The sequence below is a fragment of the Rousettus aegyptiacus genome, unplaced genomic scaffold, assembly GCF_014176215.1.
Source record: "Rousettus aegyptiacus isolate mRouAeg1 unplaced genomic scaffold, mRouAeg1.p scaffold_m13_p_2, whole genome shotgun sequence".
NCBI classification, from domain to species: Eukaryota; Metazoa; Chordata; class Mammalia; order Chiroptera; family Pteropodidae; genus Rousettus; species Rousettus aegyptiacus.
This window is the reverse complement of record NW_023416295.1, coordinates 133,046,553-133,067,791: the sequence shown is the minus strand read 5'-3', so window position 1 is coordinate 133,067,791 and position 21,239 is coordinate 133,046,553. Positions and strand designations below refer to the sequence as shown.

The 21,239-nt window shown below is 37.0% G+C and overlaps 1 pseudogene; it reads right to left on the bottom strand.

Annotated features, from left to right (window-relative positions):
• Positions 1 to 16,414: 16,414 nt before the first annotated feature.
• LOC118614321 lies at positions 16,415 to 16,523 on the bottom strand (annotated as a pseudogene).
• Between the last annotated feature and the right edge of the window lie 4,716 nt (positions 16,524 to 21,239).

Genomic DNA, 21,239 nt, shown 5'->3' with positions numbered 1-21,239 from the left:
CAAACAAAAAACTGGGAAAGCCAATTTGAAGCTGAGATTCACAGTCAGTCCTCTCATTTCTTCCTTATGTTGACATATTGCAGCATGTAGTACGTTAGGAAAGATGTGTTGCAATATTTAATGTGTAAAGGTCAAAGTCACACATCGGACTTAGGTTAAATTTTTAAATGTAACCAGTTTTCAAGCTAGCAGTTTAACTTATAACATAAAAGGAAAATCTCGCCAAGTAAACTTGGCCATCTCGATTCCAAGGTGAGTTCATACACACGTTGTTGAGATGGTCATGACATTTAGTTTCCCAACATAAATTCCAAATATCCTCATCAAATTGAGTCTTCTGCTCATAAACATAGTATTTTGTTTGCTCTCATTTTAAAATCATTCCATTACAGAGGGCCCCTCTCTTTACCTAAGCATACCCCTCTTAAGATGTCCTTAGAAGAGTAAAATGGATAAAATTTGACTTTGACACACTGTCCTGCTTTCCCTTTGAGTGGCCTCTGGTCCCTGCCTACTTGCCCACTGTCCTGTATTTTGTAGGACTATAAAGAGCACTCTGTCCATATAGGAAGGCAAACTCCCTATTTTGCTTCCTAGTCTAGTATCCCAATCTCTGGACACCTCATCAAAAGTTATTGTCCCTTTCTCATTTTATCAACAACTTGTTCTTATTTAGGTGTCATCAGCCTAAATATTTAGGTCAAGAAAACCTTTAGGTGCCACTGAAACCAAACCCACAGAGAGTTACCCTCGTCTTTTTGCTTGCTGGGAAAGCCCCCAAAAGAGCTATATTATGGCAGTCTAAGAGATATCCTGATATGAGAGAGGCATCGCCCTTCCTTAACTGACCTCAGCACAAAAGATGATCGTTCGATGTCTGCCTACTGTGTCTTCATCTTTCTCTTGCCCCACGAGGGTTGGTGCGTGTGCCGGGGCAAATGTCCCAGTGTCCTCACATTCTCACCCTTTTTTTTGTATCAAAATGTGCTCAGAGAAGAGGCCTGATAAACTCAGTGGCATTAAGGTATGAAGATTTAAGGTACTCTCTTCTGTGCAGTAAGGAACAATTTATTGAACATTTACATGCTGGATAATATCTCAGATAGAGACAAATTAGACATTCTCTCTTCTTAAGCATTTGCAATCTAGTGGAGGGAAGTATACGCATAAGTAAAATTATTTTAAATGAGAGTGGGTGGAGGACAGTGTTGAGAAGCATGTATGAAGACAGCTGGGGCATAATTGGAACATATCTCCATACCTTCCCCAAAGCAACGTGGTAGTGTTTAATGTTAATTGGTATTATTCTCCAGCATTTGAAGGGATCCTTTTTCCTAGGGATGTTTAATATTAACAGAACAAAATAATCTTCAAGCCAAAGAAATGAATCTCTAATTGTGGAATTTCAGGGCCAAAGAAGGAACATGCTATACCCCTTATAGTCCCTAATTACTGACAGGTCCACGCACATGTTTGCACCAGATTCATCTGGAGCATGGAGTAAAATAGACACTCCAAGACTCCATTTTGGAGAAGTTGATTTAGTAATGTCAGACTGTAGCCCTTGAATCTATATTTCAACCACAGACCCCAGGTCATTTTAATCTGTGAGCAAGTTTGGAAACTACTGTGCTATATCTTATAATGCCTGAAATTGTATCAGGTTGAGGCATGTCTATTTGGAAAGTTAGCTCTTGCCCTTTCCTAATGCCAGAGAATAACTTAGATCCCAGACAAGATTGGGTTGTTTGTTTTTCAGTGTTCATACCTGTGACATGGATGCTGCCTGCTTCAGAATCCTGGTCAATGAATTTCAGCAGGATGGGGCCAACCAGCATGAGGACTGGGACCAGACCAGTGTTCTGCAAAGCAGCGTCCCTGGAAGGCCATCGGAATGAGAATTCTCCAGGGTACTTATGAAAAATTCCCTAATCCCACCCCAGGCCTATTGAATCAGAATCTCTGCAATGAGCAAGAATCCACATATTTAAGAGGTTCCTCAAGCGGTTCTTGCTTCTACTAAGACAGAGAACATCCAGACCAGGCTCCCCCTGGTCTCAGGGACAGATTTTGAAAGCTGTGTTGGGAGGGTGGCAGGTCCAGCAGACCCAATACAGTATATAAAAGGTCTGGTAGTGCAGAGAAGCTAGAAAGCCAAGCCAGGGGAATAGCAGAGAAGGAAATTCTAGTCGGTGGTAGCAGGTTCCCAAAGAAGAATCTCAATAGAAGAAAGAATATAGGAATGCGCTTTTAACTCTGGGTACACCAGTGACTGAAAGGGGTGTCCCTGAATATAAGATTCCTCTAAACTGGATTGAGATTAAGCCTACAGGTGGGAAATCAAGGGGTTGCTATGGGAAAAAGCTGGTTTAAGGCGAGGAAGGGCATTATCTGACAGTGCTATGTTACTGCGAGGCCCTGGTGGGAGAGGAAAGCCACAGAGTCCTAACTGCTGGAAGACGGTCGTGTACCTGCAGTCTGGGGCAGCCATTCTAGGCTACCGTTTTCTCATAACATTTCGGACCTACAAAAAGATGATTATAAGAAAATAGAAACCTGAGTAGTTGCAAAAAAGCATTCATTTCTATTTTCACTTACATAAAGTGCTGCTTTGTATAGCCAATAAAATTAATTTGCATCTTTCCCCATCTTAATAATAAAAAAAAGGAAACAAAAGAATAAAGGACAGTATATGACTAAGAGATGTACACAAATAGACTTTAGTTAAAATAATCCTATCCTGGAGGTGCTTTGTAAAACTATAATATTTTATTAGCAATTTAAGTTATATGAATTGGAACAAATAAAATTTTAAAATCTGAAATTAGGCCAAAGGATAAACTCACCCATCATCTCTTTCTGCATGTCTATTTAGTGTATAAAGGCATTATATAAACTTTAATGTCCTAAAAATGAGGACTCATTCATAAATATTTATTGCCTATTCTAACATACAGTTTTACTCTCATACAAGCCTAAATTTAATGGAGGGTAATACAATATCATATGGTATGATACAATACATGATATCATATGTAATATAACATAATATCATATAGTACTATATTTAAGTTATTTACATGTAAAAATTTATGGAGATTTACATGTATAAATATATATCATATATAGTATATATATAATCTCCCACATATATACATAAAATCACCCCTTACCCTCTCTTGAGGAGGGGTAGTGGATAAGAAGGGATACTAGTTGTAGTAATAGGTGTGACTAGGGAGGGAGACAGTGATTTCATTATTCTATTGCACTACTAAAGCTGTTTCTGATTAGGGATCACTTGTAGATCACTACTCTTGTTCCGGACATAGTTCCGTTCCAAATTTTAAATATTCTTGTTTATGTAGATTCACAAGAGTAACATCTATTCATTAAACCAGGTTAACGGCTTTTATGTGCAGCCAAAGTAAATAATACGGGCCAACTTCTTGCTTCTCATTATCCTGAAACATAAATGGAGCCAAGATTTTATTTGTTATGGTCTTTACAATATTGGAAATTCCTCTAAATTATCAGTAGAATATTCCTGGGTACATCTTATTAGGTTGGGCCTAAAACCTTTCCTACTGGGGCTGAGAGGCTTCTTGGTGACATCTCTGATCCTTTATTTTTTCAACTGCTTCTGGCATTTAATTTTCTGGTATTTAATTTAATTTTCTGACCTAATGTTTTATTGGCCCAGGCTTTATTTCCTGGAATATTTCATTGTTGCTGCTGTTGTTTCATTATGAAATATTTCACTCATGTAAAATAAAGACATAACAAACACCTATATAGCCACCCCTAGACTTATACAAATGCCTATATCTTGCATGCTCTGGAATTTTTTAAAAAATAAGTAAAACATCACAGTTATATTTGGGGCCAAATGGGTGCAGGTTTTTTCTTTTAGCCTTCTTAATGATGTTAATATTTTAAAATTTGGTTAAGAGAAATTTTATTTTAAGAAGCACATACATTTCTTTAGAAAATGTTTTTCTTTTAAATGACTAGAAAGTGAGTCATTTAAATGAAGCCATTCTAGATGGCTCATTCTAGTTCTTCCCTGCATTTCTCGTGCATGCCTGAGGCTTTATTACTACTCCACTGATGACTCCTAGGTTCATATCTTCAACCATGTCTCAGCAAATGGCATCATCATTCATTCAATTAGGCACCTCAGATGCCTAGGATTTAAACTTGACACTTTATTCTTCATCACTACTTATTTAATCCGTCAGCAAGTACTACCGATCCTACCTTCTCAAATATGTGCTGAACCGATTCACTTCTCTTTTCTTCTGTGACCACCCCACTAGGCCAAACAAGCATCATCTCTTGCTCACACTGCAGCAGTAGCTTTCTAACTATTCTCCATGCAGCCTTCCTCCAGCACGCTCTCTACACTAGAGTCAGAGTGAGCTTCTCAGAACACAGGTCTAATGATAAGACCCCATCCCGCTGGACTATGATTCTTAAGAAACAAAGAATGATGCATAGTCTGCATAGTCTGACCCAGGCTACCTCTCTTGGCCTCTTCTGTTACCCTTACTCTATGCCCCAGCCTTTTAGGTTTTGAAAGCATCATACCTTTTCCTCTTCCCATAGCCTTTGCATGTGCTGTTCCCTTATCCCAAGGAGCTCTTCCTCGTCCATTTATGGGGTTAAGTTTTTATTCATCACACAGATCTGGACTCACATATTACTTCTTTAGGGAAGCTACTCTGACCTCCCAATCTGGGTCAAGTTTCTTTGTTATTAGCTCATATAGAACTGCATTCTTTCCTTTCCTGGGACTTTTCTCAGATAAAGTAATATATTCTCTTGTTTATTTAATTATCTCCCCACCTCCTTGTCCCCTACTAATATATATATTGCAAGCTCTATGAGAACATAAATAAATAGTAAATCTCAAGTTGCATAATTTATAGTTAGCCTTGGCTGGATCATGTGGAAATAAGTGTGATAATGCTGATAACATAGTTATAGAATTCTGCATTTTCATTGCTATAAATCATTCCCCCTTATGTTTCAAAAAGAACATCAGGTCATAGGCTAACGATTCTCTAGTATAATATGATAAAGGAAGGAAAAGCTCTTGGCATAAGATGCTCAATAAAATAAAGATTTTTTAATGGAACTACCTTTTGTCTTAGAAATTGCACTTCTGGAAATTTATCCAAGGAAAACCAAAACGCTAATTTATAAAGATCTATGCATACCTATGTTCATGGCAGTGTTATTCACAATAGCCAAGACATGGAAACAACCTAAATGGCTATCAAAAGATGATTGGATAAAGGAGTCATGGTTCATATATACAATGGAATTCTACTCAGCCACAAAAACATGAAATCCTACCATTTGCAACAACATGGATAGATCTAGAGGTTATTATGCTAAGTGAAATTAGGTCAGACAGAGAAAAGCTAAATACCATATGATCTCACTAATATGTGGACTCTAAGGAACAAAAGGAACAAACTACACAAAAACAGACTCCCAGATTCAGAAGACAATCTGGTGACTGACAGAGAGGAGGAAGCTTGAGGAACTGAGAGGAAAAGGTGAAGGGTTGAAGAAGCACAAATTAGTAGTTAAAAAATAGTCACAGGGATATAGAGCACAGTGTACGGAATATAGTCAATGGTGTCGTAGTGGCTATGTGTAGAGCCAGATAGGTGATGGAGTAATTGAGGGGATCATTTCATAAACCCTATAAATGTCTAACCAGTGTACTGTATACCTGAAACTAATAAAAAAAATGTTTAAAGGTAGAATTTTTAAGGCATTTTAGTGAAATGAAAAGTGCTATGAATTCAAATCCCCGTTCTGCCTCTTATTCTTAGAGTTCTAGTCAAGATGGACAATTTCCAGCCTCAGTTTCATCATCTATAAAATAACAAAATGCTATCTTCCAAGTTAGTTGTGATAACTAAAAAGTATATATCCACAGTGCCTGCACCCATATTAACAGTTGGTATTTGCAGACTAGATAAATAACTGAATTAATAAATAATTAAGTGAAAGTGAAGTACCCAGTTGGGTTCCTGGCATGCAGCAAGTGCTTACTTAATGAATTATAACCACACAATAATACGAAGACTGGTAAGAATGCTTTCTTGTAAGAAAAAGGAAGCAGTGAGCTCGTATAAGTAGCAATAGAAAATTGAAAGTACGTAGGAGCAATCCTGGACAGTAATACAGAGCAAGTTTGGTTTTAGGAAGTGGTGCCTGAGCAGGTTGACTAACTGCTCAGGAATGGGAAGATACAGCTAGTTGCCAACCACACAAAGTTACCTGATGTCCATAGGCAGCTATAGATAAAAGTGAGTGGAAAAGTAGAGTCTCACAAAGAAGATGAAAAAGATGAGACAGAGATAGGGAAGCAGAACCAAATGAGAAGCAAATGAGGAGGCTGCGGTCGACAGCATCAGACCTCCAAGGAGTCCAGAAAGAGTCATAGAAATGAGTCATCTATATCTAATAATAGCAATGAGAAGGGCATTGATGACTTTGGCAAAGACAGTTTTCAGCAAAGTGGTGGAAGAGAAGGCAGAATTAGTAGAGTAATGAGCTTATTATTATTATTATTATTATTATTATTATTATTATGTCGACTATGTTCTATTATAATCAAGTGGGCTTATATTATTTTTTCAAGAAATTTGTCCAGAATTAGCAGAAGGGAGATTGGGTGGGGTAGTTTGAAGGGGAGACAGGGTTGAGAAAGAGGTTTTTTGTTCATTTTGTTTTGTTTTTAAGTGAAAGAGGCTTAGCATATTTATCATCTGAGAAAGAAATATAAAGGGAGATGTCCAGTGTACTGGAGAGAGAGGATAATTAATAGAGTAGGTGTCATGGTGTCAGCCTCATCAACCTGCTGGCGCATCCCTTAGCAAGCCCCCCTCAAATCAACATAAAATGCATTCCCAGTATCCCTTCTGCATCCATCTGTGGCCCTGGACCCTCTCACTTGGTCTTGCCTTGCATTTCTGCCCTCTACCTCCTGCTGCATTCCCTCCACCTTGTACTCTGCCTCTTATTTTCTTTAGCCTGCACTCACACTTGAGATTCAATGACTCATTTAGCTTCTCTGGCACCAGGCCAAGGTTCTCCTTGGCCACACTACTGCCCTCATCCTCAGCCGTTGCAACTCCTGGCTGTTCCCAGTAACCACTCCAACAAGGCCCCCTCCCTGACTTGTCCACGTGGAGAAGTGCTTCCTAGAAGAGAACACAAGGGGATGAAATCTGGGGCTCAGGGAGAAAGTTTGCTTCTGAAGTTGGAGAAAAGGAGGTGAGGAAGGGAGCCAGTGAAATTTACCAGGGAGGGTGATTTTAACATTTCTTTTAATATAATTTGATCCTATTTTGGTTTTCTACCATAATAATAATACATTATGTTAAAAACAAAACTTTTATTTTTTAAAAAAAATCTTATAAATGAGAGGAAGGAAGTATGTTTGTTTCTTTATGCAACAGATACCTCTGGAGTCGCTGACAGACTGTGTGCTGGGTGCTACGGATGCTGGTGAACAGGCTTCATCCCTGATCTCATGGAGCTTTCTGTTTAGCAGGAGACATGTGCAGATGCGAAGCAAATAATTACTCGCCTATTTATGTCAGTATGAAAGTTGGGACTCTGGGAGAGGGTGGCCCTTACAGCTTCCATTTTCACTGAAAAGTAGAAGGCAAGGTCACTTGCTCAGAAAGGGGATGGACTTGAACAGGAGGCTTTAAAGGAAGGATGATGATTAGGAACAGGAGCTGTAGGAAAGAGGGAACGGACAGGAGATACGTAAACAAGAGCAGAGCTATGCATATTTTTGCTTGAATCTTCCCAAATTTAAGTCCTAGAACTTGACTTTAAGCTGGCCATATGTGTCACATATTTGCTTGTAAAAAGTAAAGGCTTTTTCTTTCAGAATCTGTTGGTCACTCATGACTTTTTAACAATGTTGCAACAACAATCTCCTTTCGCAGCTGCAACTCCTTTCCAACTCAAAGTAATTGTGCTAATAATAGATAATCCATGTCTTCATGTTTGTTAAGTGACAAGATAGATATTTAGATTAAAAGAAATACATTGTGTCCTTATTAGATTCCTAACTAGATTTTAACTTGCTGCTCTTAAGAGTCATTCGGTCCTGTTCCCCTGGGTTTTGCAAGTGGGAAACAATTACCTTCCTACCACATAGGCACTATAGCCTTACTTAAGTTTCAATAGTGTTACCCATTAATTGACTCCAATGTACCTAGCATATTTAAACAACTATATCTTAATTAATTAAATCCTCAGAATATTTTTCTCAATCTTAAATGCTCATTTTTAATATCGTTCGCTAATTTCTGAGAATGTATTTAATGAATATTGGAAAAGAGAATTGAAAATAAAACAGACATCTCTCACATTTTCCTGTTATATGAAACAGTATGAAATAGCTTACTTTAATTTATCCATCACAGGTTTCATCTTCTAGTGAATTTTAATTGTTTTAAATGGTGTACTAAAATCAGGTGTTTTCAAATATTAAAGAATAACGGCAAAAAAGTTATGATGACAAGTAGTTTCCTAATATACTGATATTTTGTGGATAACTGATTCATTTGTTTTCTGTGTATCTTGTCTCTATTCCTCCATTCATCTCGTTTGTTTTTATAGCATATTTTTCTGGGGCAGCTTGATCTGTTACGGACTGTGAGGAGGGAGACTGAGAGAAAAGATATGCTTCTGAATTTCTGTTAATATCCATACATGTTGTACATAGTAGGCAAATAATACATATTTATCGAATTAATTAAACCAAAATCAAGGAAATGTGGCTGATGGTTGAGATACGTGTTTCTATAATAGTGCTGGGGGAAAGGGGAAAAGGAAGGAGGTAAAATAAAAGACAAATTGAGAAAATAGAAGCAAAGTGAAAAGTGTAAGATCACACGAATGGAGACTGATACATATATATATATATTATATATACATATACACTGTTACATACATATCTAAATATAATGCTAACATATATATATAGCAGTTTCCAGGCCTGGGGGCGGACAGGGGCGGGGACAATAACATTATAGGTTCAAACTTTAATAAATAAGATATTGAGTTAAACTTAATCACATCCAGTTTTTTCATTTTAAGCTAACACCTCTATTGCTATATCTCTTTATACCACACGGTGATCCATGTGAATGGAATGAATCTCGGTAGCCTGAAAGACAGTACAATTATTGGAAAAATAATTTCTTTTTTCGGTTAACATCCTCCCTTATTGATGGGCTAACCTTTTTCAACTGATTTCCTGTCGTCTTCTATTGTATTTAGGCACCATCTCACTTGTCTGCACTTTAGAATGCCAGCATAAAGTCAAAACAAAAGTTAAAGGAGAAACAAAGACAAGAAACAACAAATAAGTGTTGGGGTATTCTTCTTAGCTCCCTGGCCTTGGGAACCCCTTCCTGTGTTTGGGAATGTCTTACCTTCTGAGTTTCAGCAGATGGTATAGACTCTGTTCATTATTAAAGTGAAATTTGTCAGGGACTTGCTTTCACCACCTCCTTTGAAGTGAAAGCCAAAAGTAACTTAGTTGTCACCAACACATCCCACCCTGGAGCCCGGGGACTTGGAGGATGCTCTCTCTGGCCGTGGTGGCAGGAACACCAGTGACGTAGGCAGAGCTCATGCTTGCTGTGTCAGCCTCCAGGTTGCAGTGATCAGGGAGGTGGCAGTGATGGCCTCCTGAGACCAGCCCTATAGCGTGATAGGGACATTTTCTTGCTCTGTCACCCTATATCAAATTGTCTACGCAAAACCTCAAGCCTTTGTGTGAAAAAGAAAAAGATACCCTCTCCTGACAGGTACAGAGCTCTGCTAGCATATTTGATTTTTATTTCCAGCAATTTTGTTAAACTCTTATTATTTCGATCAATTTTCTGAATCTTTTTTTGTAGTGTTTATGTACAAAATCACATCATTTACAAATAATTTCAGTTTTGTTTCTTCCTTTCTAATTCTTATGGTTTTACATTTTTCTCCATGTCTTCTTTGCATATAGCCATGCTAAATTTAAAAGAGACTGTGCTGTGTTATAAGTAGTGTATTGCATAAATTCTTCCTTCATATGTATCCATTTATAATAGTTCATTGGTGATAAGTGAAGAGGTAAATATATAATGAAGGATGTTCAACAAAACTATTAAATGTCATAATGTCATATTAAAGAATATTTCTAAGATGTTGCAATGCTATATTACCTTCATACCAGTAAATGAACTTTACAGAACTACCATATTGTGCCTCATTAAAAATGCCATTTGAAGATGTCCATTGGCAAAATTTGACTAATATGATATTTGATTATCTTGAACTACTAGCAAGTGAAGCTTTGATGTTAGTAACATTGCTTTTCACAACACATTTGAGCAGAGACATTTGCATTTTTATTGTTGATGGTAAAAAAAGAGACTACATCTTTCAACTACTAAATCAAGCTTTAGCTATTTAGTTTCTGCAAAAGAACATCTTCTGTAATAGTATGTTAATGTTCTAAATTTGAGTTACATTTTCCCTAGTGTTTAATTTGTAAATTTATTTGGTTTTATGGTAGCATAAGAACTAAATACATTGTTTATGTCTAGTTTTATTACATATTTAAGTAACATTATAATTAAAATAGGTTTAATAAATCCTAGTCACCTATGAGGATTTTTTTCCTTGAAGCAGTGTCTCATCTTACTACTTACATTTAAGGAATTCCGTTCTAAGGAGCTAAGAGATTTTCTTTGGTCTCACTTTGGAGGACCCTGTCTTTGTTGGTCTTCCTAAATGTGTAAGTTACCTGCTTAGGTTGTTTGCATAAAGCTTACTACATCAGTTTCACCACCATGAGGGCTCCTGAGTGTTTTTTTTTTTTAAATGCAACTCTTATTTTAACCTTTGCCTACTTAAAAGTATTCAATGACTTCCCTTTATTTTTGAGATAACGTTAAAAAATTTTAACATAAAAAGCTCTGTATAATTTAGTTCCTACCTACCACTCTAAATTCACCTTTGCAAAATTCTCCTCCTATAGTTGACTCAATTTCAATGGAAACTCTGTTCTTTTAATTGCTTAAACCAAAAACCTTGAAGTGACCATTGGCTTCTCCTAATTGTATACCACATTAGCAAACAATGCAGGCTCTACCTTCAAAATATATACAGAATCTGAGCACTTCTCATCAGTCACCTCCATACTGTTGCCTTGACCACATAAGGAAATAAGGAAGGAAGGAAGGAAATAAGGAAGGAAGGAAGGAAAAAGCAATAGAATAAAAATAAAAAGAGGCCTTAATTTACCAGTCTACTCTGTCTACCCAATATATAAATTGAAAGCCATCTCCATATGATACATAGAGCTATGTAGAGTAAGATACATATCCTGTGACCACTTAGAACTCTTGAAAAAGTTATTTCCCTCTCAAATTACTTAATACAGGAATACTATCTTTTGTATGTTTTGCATCAGTTATTCTCAAATAATTTCATTCGTCATAACACAGAGATAATTTCTTGATTAGTGTTCACGCCCTTACTCCTATGTTAGTTTTCTGTTGCTGCTGTAACAAATGATCAAAATAGCATCTTAAAAGAACACTAATTATAATCTCACTGTCCCATAGCAATCCAATAGGCTTGGCTGCCTTTCTGATCTGGGACCTACAAAGTTTGAAGTGTTCACAGGGTTGCATTCTTTTCTGGAGGCTCTGGGGATGAATCCACTTTCCAGCTCATTCAAGTCGTTGGCAGAATTCGAGTCCGTGTGGATGTAGGCAACATAAATATTGCTGTCCTAAGAAAGACATGCAGGCTCAGGGTTTTGGCTGCTTGGTGCCTGATGCTCCAGTGGCTGAGCTGACTCTCATTAGACATGGGGAAACACACGCACCCATAGTGTGCTACAATAGAGTGTTTTATACATAATGTGTTGTGTGTAAGAGAGTGTGTGTCTGTATGTATATCTTTTAAGGAAAATGTTTCGATATAAATGGTATTATAACAGATCAATGCTGCATACATAGGCTGGCTTTAAAGGTAAATGTGTGCTTGTATCAGTGTTTAATATTAGACTCCTGCCCCATTAGACTGTAAGCTTCAAGAGGAGAGAGGTCCTACTAATGTTGTTCATCATTCTATCCTCAGTACCAAACATAGAGCCTAGAACAGAGGAAGTTCTCAGTAAATATATGTTGAGTAAATAAATGAACAACTGTTTTCTATTGGCCAGTAAAACCAGACTACAAACATGTTTTAAATCCTAGTATTAGCTGTTATCTTCATAAGCAAAATAAGTCTATAATCTGTTTATGAGTATGATTAGGAGAAAATAAGTCCATGGGAAGTAAATTTCTGCTCCTGACACAATAGTCCTGGGACAGATCTATCAGAGATGAGCAGGTCCTGCTCTGATGAATGGATGTGGGGTGAGATAGGCCAAGGCTGCTGCTGTATCTAGCTCACTGGTCCAGGTGATGTTGAGACTGACTTATTCCCTGTGTCCTCTCCCTCTGGATAAGAATGCAAGGATGGAGATCCAGGAACAATCAAGCTTTGGTCCAAGAAGGAGCTCTAATATTACATTTGTCCCAATCACAGCTGTCTCAAAAGAGACTGTATAGTCTTTCAAAATATACTACCTTAGAACTAAAATAGCAGGCCATATGGGAGATTGTCCACTGTTTTCTTTATTGCCTACTATTGCCTTTGAGTAGTTCCTTCTTTCTTTTGTAAGGGCCCACTATCGAAGGGTCAGGTTGATCTGACAATGTGAGTGCATTACAATGAATATCTTTAATTCCACTCAAATAGTAGAAAAGAGATTCAGATTAAACTGTGTAAAATAAGGAGAATGAACCAGCGCCATTTGTGAATATTTTTCACTATTCCCAATATTATAGAAGCTGTAGGAATTAATTATACTAATTTGTGGAGGCTGTTCCATGAAGCAGAAACTATTCAGTAAACTAATGATTAGTAGGACTCATAATGAGCCTGATTCTTTAAATGGGAATATCAATTACACATTTCAAAAGTAAACATGTATTTGTTCAATTTATACACTCAACAGACATTTAAAATAATCATCATTCAATGTTTATTAATGGTCCAAAAAAGAAAGTTCTATTGGATAACCCTCTCTGGGTGTCCCCTGAGTTTTGTGGATTTTCTCAGTACAATGAGCAGTTACATGTCAGGGTCAAAGCCAAGGAGACAGAGACACTTTGTGGTGAGGGCTAATGATTTGTCACATGATTTTAGATGCAGTTTTTTGATCTCTCTTGGCTCAATTCCCTGATCTCTGAGAAAGGGCAAATATTTCTCCTTAAGTGTTTTGTGAAATAATCAACAAGCTAATTATAAAACACTTTGCCAAAATACTATGCCACACAAGCGCTCAACAATAAAGGCTTCTTTGTAATTGCGGAATGTTTTGAAAGCAGATCAGAGATGATGAGGGTGATGTTAATTTCAGAGTAAAAGTTTTGGTTAATTTTTGTTTCCCTTTCCTGTGGGGTGGTCCTCTGAGGAGGGCTGCAGATCTGGGCAGTTAGTTACTTAGGTCTTGGCAGCCTTGTGCTGCAGGCATTTTAACAAGCAAAGAAGAAAACAGCAATGAATAAATAGTTCTTGCCTTCAAGGAGCTTAGAGAACAGGGAAAGCAGAAAAACACGCACTTAGAATTCCACATGATGAGAACTTTGAGTAGAGATGTGAGCACTAAGAAAGATATAGAAGGGGAACCACAGCAAAGCAGCTAACACCCGAAAGAAGTATAGAAGTGAGGGGAGCATAGAAGATGTTCCCAGGAGGAATGAAGAAAGAGAAAGCCAGATGTCTTAGAGGAACTAAAAGTAATTCCTGTTTGGCCGAAGTGCAGAGAAGTGTTGCCTCACAGTGGGATAGCGAAGGCTTTTAATCCACATTAGGGATTTTAAACTTCATCCTAAAGGTAAGAGGTAACTCTTAAAAGGTTTTGAACTGAGAGGCTACATAATCAGACTTGTGTTCTAAAAGGTCACTCTAGAAAGGCATTTTAAAAGGTCACTATGGCATGTATATTTTACCACTACATGTATATATTTTTTAAAAGTTTACTATGGATAATTTTTCCATAAATGAAAAAAAATGGGCCTCATCAAAATTAAAAGCTTTTGCTCTATGAAAGCTATGTGAAGGGGATAAAAAAACAGGCTACAGACCAGGAGAAAATGTTTGCAAACCACATATTTAACAAAGCATACATAAAGAACTCTTAAAACTCAACAGTAAAACAGCAACAACAACAAAATAATAAAATTATTGTCAGTGAGAAAGATGTATAAATAGCAAGCAAATAAGCACACAAAGAGATCAATATCATAAAACCCCAATGAGATATTACTATATACCTATTAAAATGGCTAAAACAAAAAATAGTGAGAACATCAAATGCTGGCAAGGATGTACTGAAACTGGATCATTCATACATTGCTGTGGGAATGTAAATGGTACAGCCACTTAGAAAAACAGTTTGAAAAATAGTTTGAGAGTTTCTTATAAAACTAAACATGCAAAATAGCAATTTTATTCTTAGGCGTTTACCCCCAGAGAAATAAAAAAGTATACTTACACATAAACCTGCACTTGAATGTTCATAGCCACTTTATTATTTAATAGCCAAAAATTGAAATCAATCTAGATGCTCTTCAACAGGAATAATTAAACAAACTGTGGTACATATTTACTATAGAAACTACTCAGCAATAAAAAGGTTCAGAGCAGCATTATTCACAGTGGCCAGGACATGGAAGCAACCAATGAGCCCTACAATAAGATGACTGGATAAAGATGTGGTACACATATACAATGGAATAGTACTCAGCTATAAGAAGAGATGAAATACTGTCATTTGCGACAACATGGGTGGATCTTGAGATAATCATGCTAAGCAAAATAAGTCAGACAGAAAAGTTGAAAACCACATTATATCACTCATATGTGGTATATAAATATAAAAGTAACAAACAAACATGGCAAACAGAGACTCACGGACACAGACAGTGGATTAGTGGTTACCAGAAGGAAGGGAGGAAGGGAAAGGGAGGAGGTATATAGAAGTAAAAGAAGTCATATGTGGTGACAGAAAGAAATCTGACTATGGGTGGTGAACACACAATGCAATATATATGTAACATGCTGTTGAATTGTACACTTGAAACTTATTGATCAATGTCACCCCAGTAATTTTTAATAATAATAATAAATAAAAAAATTTAAAAGGAACAAACCATTGACACACATAATTTGAATGTATCTCCAGTGAATTGAGCTGAGTGAAAAAAAGCCAATTCCAAAAGGTTACATACTGTATGGTTTTGTTTATGTAACATTTTGAAATGACAAAGTTTGAGAAATGGAGAACAGCTTAGTGGCTGCGAGGAGTTAGGGACGAGAAAGGCAGGGGCTATTTGGGAGGGATGTGGATACAGGTATAAAAGAACAAACTGAACAATCTTTATCGTGTTGGAATTTGGCTGTGGTGGTGGATGCATGAATGTACACATATGATAAAACTACATGGAGCTTAATACACACACACACGCACACAGACACACTCATTACTACAAATAAAACTGCAAAGATCCGAATAAGTGTTTTATATCAATGTTAAAATTCTGGTTATGACATTATACTATAATTTTGCAAAATATTACCATTGAAGAGAACTGTGCAAAATGTACGAGGACTCTCCCCATATTATTTCTTACAACTGCATGTAATCTATAATTATCACAATAAAAAAAAAAGGTCAATGGAAAAAAAAGGTCGCTCTGACTGCCTTATAGAGAATAGATTCAAAGCAGTGGTTGTCCCACTCCAGTGCCTGGGGGCCTGTGAAACACAGAGTGGTGGGCTCTGCCTCCAGAATTTCAGAGTCAGCCAGTCTGGGGTGGGGCCTGAGGATTTGCATTCTTAACAAATTCCCAGGTGATGCTGATGCTTCTGGTCGGGGAACCACACTTTGAGAACCACTAAAGTAGAGGGTCATTATGGCTTTCCCCCATTTTTATTCATTTTGAAGAGAAAAAAAAAAAAAAAACAGAGAGTTTGGCTTTTCCTCGGTGTTTCTTTTCACAAAGCTCCGAGTCACTGTGTTGGAGTCCTGCAAGGCTGGGTCTTTAGGCTCCTCACATCTTTGTCTTCTAAGGCAGCTTTGACATATGGATTAGAGCAATAGTGTTCAAAGTGTGGCCCCCCAGACCGCTAGCATCAGCATTGCCTGGAAACGTGCTAGAAATGCAAAGTTTGGGGCTTCACCCTAGACCTAGCAAATAGAAAACTCCCAGGGGAAGATCCTGCACTCTATGTTTAACCCAGCAGGTGATTTTCATTTAAATACCTACAGCACCTGGTATTCCTAGGTGGTCTCCCACCCAAGTACTAACCAGTCCCAACCCTGCTTAGCTTCCAAGATTGGGAATGTTCAGGGTGGCATGGCCATGGCAGGTGATTTTGATGCATGCCAAAAGTTTGAGGACCACTGGATTAAAGAGCAGCAAGAGAAGATGCTGGGAAGCCATTTAGGACCTTTTCAGTGTGAAGTGCCTTCCAGGTATACATAATTTCAAACCAAGATGTAGCTAAGGAAAAATTGAGTTGTGTTCTTCATAGAATATTAGGGCTTCTAGTCTCTTACCAGTAGATGCAGGAGACAGTGCTAACTTACCTGCTAACTTACCTCCTCCACAGCCAGCGCTGGTCTAATTAACCAATTAAGGGATCATAAAGCACACAGCAAGAATAAAGACCAAGATTAACGCTACATGGCAATTAGTGTTATTAGGCAGTGTCCATTATATTCTCATAAGTATACCAACATCTTGATCTTAAAAGGGAATACAGCCAGACCGTGCATGAGCTGCCAGGCTTCAGGGGCTTCTTATTTACTACAGGTCACAGGACAGATTGCTCCTGGAACAATTACATTTCAGGTTGTTGAACTCTGCCACCCCAGCTGCCTGTCGAAGGCCTACTTTTTTCTCCATTATGCTGCTATGAGGGTTCTGGAAGTGGAGAGCAGTATCTGGTTTCTCGGTTCCCTGCTATTCCTAGCTGTGATTTTAGAGGTGGCTCGCTGTCAACATTCAGATACGTGGTAAGTCACTGGGGACCACAGGTCAGGGTGCATGTGCGAGTGAATACGTCTAATACCAGCTCTGCACATGAGTCATCACTGCTCTATTTGCAGAACAAAGCAAAGATTGCCAGGTGATCTTCAGTGCCTGACTTGGCTCAATGGCTATCTTAAGTGGATGTTAAGTTAAAATAATTCTACTCATTTATCGCTCTGCTTGCAAATTAACCGGTAAAATGTCTAAAACTTTAATACTTTTTACAAAATGCTCTCAAAAATGCTCTTTTCTTGAGAACTTCTTTAAGGTCTTTTGAAATTTCTCGCCAACTTGACTTCATAAAGAGATAGTGTGGTGTACAGCAAAGAACCTGAGTGTTGGAATCAAATTTATGCTTGAATAGCAGAACTGCTGCTTAAAAGCTGTTTGATTGGTCAAGTCACTTAAATTCTCTAAGCCTCAGGCTTCCATCCATAATACAGCTAAAATGCTTGCCTTATGTGGTTGATTTGAGAAAAACAAAACGACACATGTACAGTTCCTGACATGTGTTTGGCACAAAACTGTCTTGATTCCTTTCTCCTAGTATTAAAGATAATTGCTTGATGTTGATCTGAGTTTCCCCCCATACATTTAATAATGTATGAAAAAAATGCAAAGGATTGTATGACAGTTTGCTTTCTCTTGTGGTTTTTTTTTTCTCCACTGCTTCAATCAGCATAAAGTCAGTCCATCCTAGGTTCAGTCAGTTCTAGTCTATTTGCCAAGGATCCTATCACTCCTTTTATGGCCTGAAAAGTGATATTCATTTCTGGAAAGCACCCAAATCATAACGATACTTCAGCTCGTTTGTCAGACAGGGCTACAAAAACAGGCTATAAAATATTAAAAGGAACAGAATTCTTTTCCTACACTTTCAAAAGAACTGAATAAACTAAATGCTTAAACTAGTATGACAAATATCATACTATGATATATGATTATAACAAAATGATAAAGATATAAGTTGCTAATATTCAACTCTATAAATAATTTTTTTAAAAAACTCACTCTGCAGAACATTAGGCCTTCATTTAATCTTAAAATAAAATAAATATTTAAAATATTTTGGGGAGTGAAAACCAACAGACATAGACTCTGGCTGAAAATGTTTTGTTAAAAAGAATAATATTTTGTAAAAATTAAATGTAAACGTCTTTTGGCCAGATGCTCATTCTCCAGCGAGCCGCAGTTTATATCACCCTTGTTATTTCATGCCCACTGGCCCACCTGCTGCATATATTACAGGGCTTGCCAAGCCCGTGAAAGCATTTGAATTTGTAGACCCCATTCCCAGCCATTTAGATCAAATCACTGGGTTCCCGCTCAGGCAACCAGGCTCTAAAAGAAGGAGACTTAGCAGCACATCTGACCTGGTCTTTGGGTAAAGTTTTCCCTTTTCAGCATGAAGATGGTAGCAGTTTCCTGTGGTAGTGAATCTTTGAGTAACTTTTGCTCCTCCAGAATTTCTAAAAATCTTATGAAGAATTTCTGTATTAAATTTGATCTGTATTAATGTTTGAAGTACCTAGTAAGGTTTCTGTTTTCCTGTTTAGTCTCTGACTGATACAGAGCCAGATTGAACACAATTACAAGGGAAACCCAAGCTCAATCCATGCACTTACCAATATTCCTAAACATAAGAAGCAAATTATTGGTCACTAGGCCTTTAAGAAAAACAACAGTATGAAAGAGAAAGGCCAAGATGAACAAAAGAAACACACTAGAGAAAAGGAGATAACTTGGTAGACAAACAAGACTTTACAATTTAAAAAACATAAAATAAGAATTAAGATTTTGCAGCCAAAAATAAGAACAAGATGATATGAAAATGGAACAATCAGAAAAATGGGAAAGACTTTATTGCAATTAAAAATACAATTGCCCGAATGAAAAAATAATTAATTAATTAATGGACTGAATAATGAATTGGGCAACTTGAAAAGTTAATGATATAAAAGGTAAATTTAAGGAACTCTTTAGAAAATATATAATAAAGAGTCAGTGAGGTGGGAATTAATAGTAACACTTAATATGTTCTACATGCTTTCGTTATAATAGCTCATTTAATTTTTATAACAACTCTCTGAGATGAGAACTATTGTTATATACAGGGAGAGGTTAAGTAACTTGCCCAAAGTCACACAGCTAATGGGGTAGCAGAGCAAATCCAGAGAATCTGACCCCAGAGACTTTATTCTTAACTAGTATTCTTCATTGCCTATGAAAAATTAGAAGATAAGAGATATGGAAGATATATTCAGGAAGTCCAATAGCCATGTAATTGGAGTTCCAAAAGAAATAACCAGGATGAATAAAAGGAAGGAAATAATTGAGAAACAAGAGTAGAAAATGTACTCAGCTGCAGGAAGACTTGAAAGGTCTCACTAAGCACCAATAATGACTTTTAAAAATAACATAATGAGACACACTTGTAAAATTTCAGAACTCTAGGATAAAAAGAAAAACTTAAACGCATTCAGAGAAAAAAACAACTAGCTAAAGAATACTGTAAATTAGGTTAATATTAGATGTTTCATATATAACAATGGAATAATGATTTGTAAATTCTCAAGTTTTGGATTTGGAATTCTCCATGCAGACAAATATTAATCAAGTGAGCAGCAAAATAAAGATTCTTGGACAGGCAAAAATTCAGATGTCTAGCATCTATTGCTATTCAAACAGACAAACCAATAAAATATAAAATGTGTCTTAGTCGGTTCGGGCTATTATAACAGAAACCACTGGGTTGGCTTATTTCTCATAGTCTGGAGGTTGGGAAACCTAAGATCAAGATGCCAACAGAATAGGTGTTTGGTGAGCCTTGGTGACCTCGTATAAGCCTGACTCCTAGTTCACAGATGGCTGCCTCTCACTGTGTCCTCACATGGCAGAAAGGGTAAGAGAGCTCTACGGAGTCCCTTTTATAAGAGCATGACTCCCTCAAGATCCATCCATGTTGTCGCAAATGGCAATATTTCTTTTTCTTTATGTCTGAGTATATTCCATTGTATATATGTAGCCCATCTTCTTTATCCAATCATCTGTCAAAGGACACTTAGATTGTTTCCATGTCTTGGCTATTGTGAATAATGTTACAGTGAACATAGAGGCGCATATGTCTTTAGAAATCAGCGTTTTCAAAATTTTCACGTAGATACCCAAAAGAGAAATTGCTAGGTTATAAAGTAGTTCTATTCTAGTCTAGTCCTCTTTGAGGAACCTCCATACTATTTTCCATAGTGGCTGTATAGGAAAAAAGATAAGAACCATGTGATTTCACTCATATTGTGATATAAAACAGAAGGCAACAAATAAATAAACACCACAAACAAACAAACGCTGACACAGACAAAAGTACGGTGGTTACCAGGGACAAAGGAGTTGGGGAGAGGATGAAGAAAGTAAAGGGGATCAAACACATGATGACAGAAGAAGACGAGACTTTGGGTGGTGAGCACAAAATGCAACATAAAGATGATGTATTATAGAACCGTGTTCCTGAAATTTATGTAATGTTATTAACCAATATCATCCCCAACAAATTTAATTTAAAAAAATAGTCATGTGGATGAAAAGTACAGCATAGGGGATATATAGCCAACAATATTGTAATAACTATATATGATGCCAAATGGGTACTAGACTTATTGGAGTGATCACTTCATAAGATAGAAAAATGTCTAATCACTATGTTGTACACCTGAGAGTAATATAATATTGTATGTCAACTATAACTGAAAAATAAATTGAAAATAAAAAATAAAAATTTTAAAGAGCTTTAATTCCTTTCCTTAGGGCTCCACCTTCATGACCTAATCACCTTCTGAAGGCCCCACATTCCAAATGCCATCACATTGGGGATTAGGTTTCAACATATAGATTTTAGGGGGACACAAACATTCAATATATAGCAAAATAATTCCAAGGAAAAAGAAGTACTTAAGATACAAGAAACAGCAGCAATTGAGTTTAATTCAGAAATGAAAGACTCCAGAAAAAAATTAAAAGTGCATTTATTACAGTGGGGCTTGTGAAAGGTCCTCT